The following is a 6,000-nucleotide window of genomic DNA, read 5'->3' on the forward strand; positions in this document are numbered from 1 at the left end:
TGAGAAGGGCCAGGAGAAACAGAGTCCAGGCCATGGTGAGCTCTGTAAAGGACTTCCCTTCAGAAAGAGATCTAGAGGGGATCTTCTTCCTCCTTTCTGAATTCCCCCTAGAAATACCAACTCTGTTGTTATGTACTGAGCTGAATCCTAGAACAATAGGATTCAGAATCAGCGGGAGCTACCCAATCCAACTCCAGGTGGAAGTGAATCCGCAACCTGATTGGCCTGCTGGAGCAGCCAATCAGGCGGCTGGCAGAAGTGAATCTGCTACCGGATTGGCCTGTAGGAGCAGCCAATCAGGCTGCAGGCAGAAGTCAATCCACAATATAATTGGCCCACAGGTGTAGCCCTGAAGTAGCCAATCACGCAAGGCCCATTGTGTAAATAATGTATATAAGCAGATGGTTTTGGGAAAAGAGCCATTCTTCTTCTCCTCTTCTCCTTGATGACTATGAGCTGAATAAAGAGCATGAAATTCACTCTCGACTCCGAGTACATTTCATCTGTCCTTTATGCAAATTCATTTGATGATCATTTGGTTCTGCAAAAGCTTATTTATCTGTCTGAGTGAAGGCAACGATCAAAGGACATATTTGCGTAAAAGTGCTGAGGGATGGTACTTACTCCAATCAAGATAAAGGGAAGAGGGGGAATGTCATTGGGACAGGACTATGGGGCAGGTGTCCTGGACCCCCAGTCAGCAGAATAAGCAGGATGCCTCTAAAATAATGCAGCAGAGCTGGTTTAAACACACTATGAAGTGATGTAATACAAATTAGTATGTAAATCCCCTGCTCAAACAGAATTCTGGAGATGCTTTACCAAAGGCACAGAAAACACCAAACAGTTTGGGTAGGGCCCGTTCCGTTACTGACAGTATAATGCAGTTACACAGATTAGCAGTTACATACAGTCGTAAAGGTAAAGGAAAAGGGACCCCTGACCATTAGGTCCAGTCATGACTGACTCTGGGGTTGCGGCGCTCATCTCGCTTTATTGGCCGAGGGAGCCAGCGTACAGCTTCCAGGTCATGTGGCCAACATGACAAAGCCGCTTCTGGCGAACCAGAGCAGCGCACGGAAACGCTGTTTACCTTCCCGCTGTAGCGGTATCTATTTATCTACTTGCACTTTGACGTGCTTTCGAACTGCTAGGTCGGCAGGAGCTGGGACCAAGCAACAGGAGCTCACCCTGTTGCAGGGATTCGACCCGCCGACCTTCTGATCGGCAAGCTCTAGGCTCTGTTTAACCCACAGCGCCACCTGCATACAGTTGTACTAGGCATCAATTCCAGCAGCATACAGTCTGCTTGCAGTAATCCAACACAGATCAGGCTCTTAAAAATTATTATTATTATTATTATTATTATTATTATTATTATGGTTTATAAATTTCACTGATTTTACAATCATTTTGACATTTCAAAACCTGACTTCCTTCCCCGCTCTTTCTGCGGTTCCTTAAATTTATTTTTCATATCCTCATTAACTTAATTTGCTCATTTATTCATCTTCTTTAAATATATACTCTTATGAAACTGCAGGTTATTACACTAATCCTGCCAATGTTTTTATCTGCTTACAATTTATCTGTAAATATTGAATAAACAATTTCCATTCTTTTTTAAAGTTTATTATTTTGATTTCTTATTCTTCTGGTAAGTTTTGCCATTTCTGCATATTCCATAAGTTTTTGTATCCATTCTTCCTTTGCTGGGATTTCTGCTTCTTTCCATTTTGGGGCAAGTAACATTCTTGTCGCTATAGTCTCATACATGAATAAGCTTCTACTGTATGCAGTTTAGGTAGTTCTGTCCCTATAATTCCCAAAAGAAAAGCTTCTGGGTGTTTTTTCCCCCCAAACGTTATTTTAAACATCCTTTTCATTTCATTATATATCATTTCCCAGTAAGCTTTAACCTTACTAACATAGATCAGGCTCTGGCTAAGGGCACTAGCCAAGAGCAAATTTGCTTCAAACACAAGGGGATTTAGACTTTATACTTTAGATTGTGCTGAGTCACTCTCACATGCTTGCTGACTCAACTCTCCCATGCTGAACTCGGAGCACACACCCAAATTAACCAGCACAACTAACTTAACCCTTCCTTGTTTTTCTCCCTCTCTCTGCATGCATAAACCCCTTATACATTAACAACAAATTGTGCTGGAAGATGCTGGAAAAGTACAGGCCTCCCCTCATACTGATGCTGGACCTCTGCCTTTGGAACTACTCCTTTTTTCAGTGACTCAACCGGTAAACAAACTTTTCCATCACAGGAACTCCTTTTTTCCTTCTTCAAAAGTTGGGAAGCTGAACCAACATTGCCCCCCCTGGAGGTTAAAGCTGGAATAGCAGGCATCACCTAAGGTGCGTCGCATTTTAAAACAGAATACAGTACTGGCATCATAACGTAGTTGATCTTAGATAATAATAATAATAATAATAATTTATTATTTATACCCCGCCCATCTGGCCGGGTTCCCCCAGCCACTCTGGGCGGCTTCCAAACAAACAGAAATTCTAAAATACAGAAATCCATCAAACATTAAAAGCTTCCCTAAACAGGGCTGCCTTGAGATGCCTTCTAAAGGTCTGGTAATTGTTCTCTTTGACCTCTAGTGGGAGGGCATTCCACAGGGTGGGTGCCACTACCGAGAAGGCCCTCTGCCTGGTTCCCTGTAACTTGGCTTCTCGTAATGAGGGAACCGCCAGAAGGCCCTCGGAGCTGGACCTCAGTGTCCGGGCAGAACGATGGGGGTGGAGACGCTCCTTCAGGTATACCGGACCGAGGCCGTTTAGGGCTTTAAAGGTCAACACCAACACTTTGAATTGTGCTCGGAAACGTACTGGGAGCCAATGTAGGTCTTTTAGGACCGGTGTTATGTGATCTCGGCGGCCGCTCCCAGTCACCAGTCTAGCTGCCGCATTCTGGATTAGTTGTAGTTTCCGGGTCACCTTCAAAGGTAGCCCCACGTAGAGCGCATTGCAGTAGTCCAAGCGAGAGATAACTAGAGCATGCACCACTCTGGAGAGACAGTCACTGGGCAGGTAAGGACTCAGCCTGCGTACCAGATGGAGCTGATAAACAGCTGCCCTGGACACGGAGTTGACCTGTGCCTCCATGGACAGCTGTGAGTCTAAAATGACTCCCAGGCTGCGCACCTGGTCTTTCAGGGGCACAGTTACCCCATTCAGGACCAGGGAGTCCTCCACACCCGCCCGCCTCCTGTCCCCCACAAACAGTACTTCTGTCTTGTCAGGATTCAATCTCAATCTGTTAGCTGCCATCCATCCTCCAACCGCCTCCAAGCACTCACACAGGACCTTCACCGCCTTCACTGGTTCTGATTTAAAAGAGAGGTAGAGCTGGGTATCATCAGCATACTGATGGACACCCAGCCCAAACCCCCTGATGATCTCTCCCAGCGGCTGCATATAGATGTTAAAAAGCATGGGGGAGAGGACAGAACCCTGAGGCACCCCACAAGTGAGCGCCCAGGGGTCTGAACACTCATCCCCCACCACCACTTTCTGAACACGGCCCAGGAGGAAGGAGCGGAACCACTGCATGACAGTGCCCCCAGCTCCCAAGCCCTCTAGACGGTCCAGAAGGATGTTATGGTCGATGGTGTCAAAAGCCGCTGAGAGATCCAGCAGAACAAGGAAACAGCTCTTACCTTTGTCCCTAGCCCGCCGGAGATCATCGACCAGTGCGACCAAGGCAGTTTCAGTCCCATGATGAGGCCTGAATCCTGACTGGAAGGGATCCAAATGGTCCGCTTCTTCCAGGCGTGCCTGGAGTTGTTCCGCAACCACTCGCTCAATCACCTTGCCCAAGAATGGAAGATTTGAGACTGGGCGATAGTTGGCCATATTGGCCGGATCTAAAGATGGTTTTTTAAGAAGCGGTTTAATAACCGCCTCTTTCAGCGGGTCTGGGAAGGCTCCCTCATGGAGAGAAGCATTTACCAACCCGCGAAGCCCATCGCCCAGCCCTTCCTGGCTAGCTTTTATAAGCCAGGATGGGCAAGGATCAAGGAGACAGGTGGTTGGTTTCATTCGTCTAAGCAGCCTGTCCACATCCTCGGAGGTAACAGATTGAAATTGATCCCACAAAACTTGACTAGACAGGACTCTAGCACTCCCCCGCCCCGGCCCTGCTCCCACGGTGGAGTCTACCTCTTCCCGAATCTGAGCGACTTTATCTGCAAAAAACTTTGCAAAATCATTGCAGGAGATCGTGTGGCCCGTACTGGGCCCGGATGGAGCAGGTGGTTCCGCTAAATTGCGAACCACCTGGAAGAGTCTCCTGCTGCTGTTTTCTGCAGATGCGATGGAGACGGTGAAGAAGGTCCTCTTCGCCGTCGCCATTGCCACTTGGTAGGCTCGAAGTTGAGCTCTAGCCCGTGTCCGGTCTGATTCAAAATGAGTTTTCCGCCACCGGCGCTCTAGCCGTCTCAACGACTGTTTCATTGCCCTCAGCGCCGGGGAAAACCACGGGGCTGTCCGGGCTCCATGCAATCTGAGAGGGCGCTTCGGAGCCAGACAGTCAATAGCGCTGGTTAACTCCGCATTCCAGCGGGCCACCAGGGAATCAGCTGAAAGGCCATCGACATGGGATAAAACATCCCCTACCACTCTTTGGAAGCCAATTGGATCCATTAAGTAGCGGGGGCGGACCATCCGAATCGGTCCCACCTCCCTGCAGAGGGGAAGGGTTGCGGAGAAGTCCAGTTGCACCAGAAAGTGATCTGACCATGGCACTTCTTTTGTTTCACTTTTACTTAATGTCAGATCACCAACATCCATAGAGGTAAACACCAAGTCCAAGGCATGTCCGCGGCTATGAGTTGGGCCAGACTTATTCAGGGACAGCCCCATGGTGGCCATGCTTTCCACAAAGTCCCGAGCGGCTCCTTGTAAGGTCGTGTCGGCATGGATGTTAAAATCCCCTAAGACAACCAAGCTAGGTGTCTCCAGGAGCACATCCGACACGACCTGAAGCAGCTCGGGCAGGGAATCCTTGGTGCAGCGGGGAGGTCGGTACACCAAAAGGAATCCTGTACTGCCTCTATTGCCCAACTTCCAGAACATGCACTCAGAGAACTGGGTCTTCCCAATAGGACGCCTGGTGCAAACTAATGACTTCCTAAAAATCACTGCAACCCCCCCTCCCCGCCCAGATGGCCTGGGTTGCTGTGCATAAGAGAAACCTGGTGGGCAAGCAGCGCCAAGAACGGGCCCATCGGCTTCCTCCAACCAGGTCTCTGTCACACATGCCAGGTCAAATCCTCCATCCACAATCAGGTCGTGAATGGCGGTGGTCTTATTCATCATCGACCTGGCATTGCACAGCAGCACCTTCAGGTCATGTGGGTATCCCTTGCCTATTCCAATATCCGTCCGGTCAGGACCAGACCTGGAGGCAGGGATAGTCCTCAGACAACGACTAAGTCTGCCTCCTCGGTAATGACATGGTCTGGTCTTAGCGTAACTCCTCCTCCTACCCGTGACCACTGAGATCGGTTGTTCCAGTGCACACACCCCTGTGGAATCTGCCCCAGCCATTTTGCTTGCTGGGACCCCCTCCCGGGCAGCCCTGACCCCTCCCCTTAAAAACAAAATAAAACCTCTGTAAAAAACAGCAAGAACTCAACAAAAGAAGAGTACAAAAAAGACAATAAAACAATAAAACCAAAAACAATAAAAATTACAAATACACTAAAATTTAACAGATTCCCACACCCAACTAAAAATCCCTCCCACCTACCACCCCAAACACAATAAAACAATAAAACCAAAAACAATAAAAATTACAAATACACTAAAATTTAACAGATTCCCACACCCAACTAAAAATCCCTCCCGCCTACCACCCCAAAGAAGATAAAAACATAAAAAATTCTTTAAAAAGCATTTTAAAAAGAACTCTGTGCTGTTTCAAGTTCCCCTGGGCAGCACCAGCAGCAGAGCGGCGGCAGCAGTCCTTTATGAGGC

The sequence above is a fragment of the Zootoca vivipara genome, chromosome 17 (assembly GCF_963506605.1).
Source record: "Zootoca vivipara chromosome 17, rZooViv1.1, whole genome shotgun sequence".
Taxonomy (NCBI): Eukaryota; Metazoa; Chordata; class Lepidosauria; order Squamata; family Lacertidae; genus Zootoca; species Zootoca vivipara.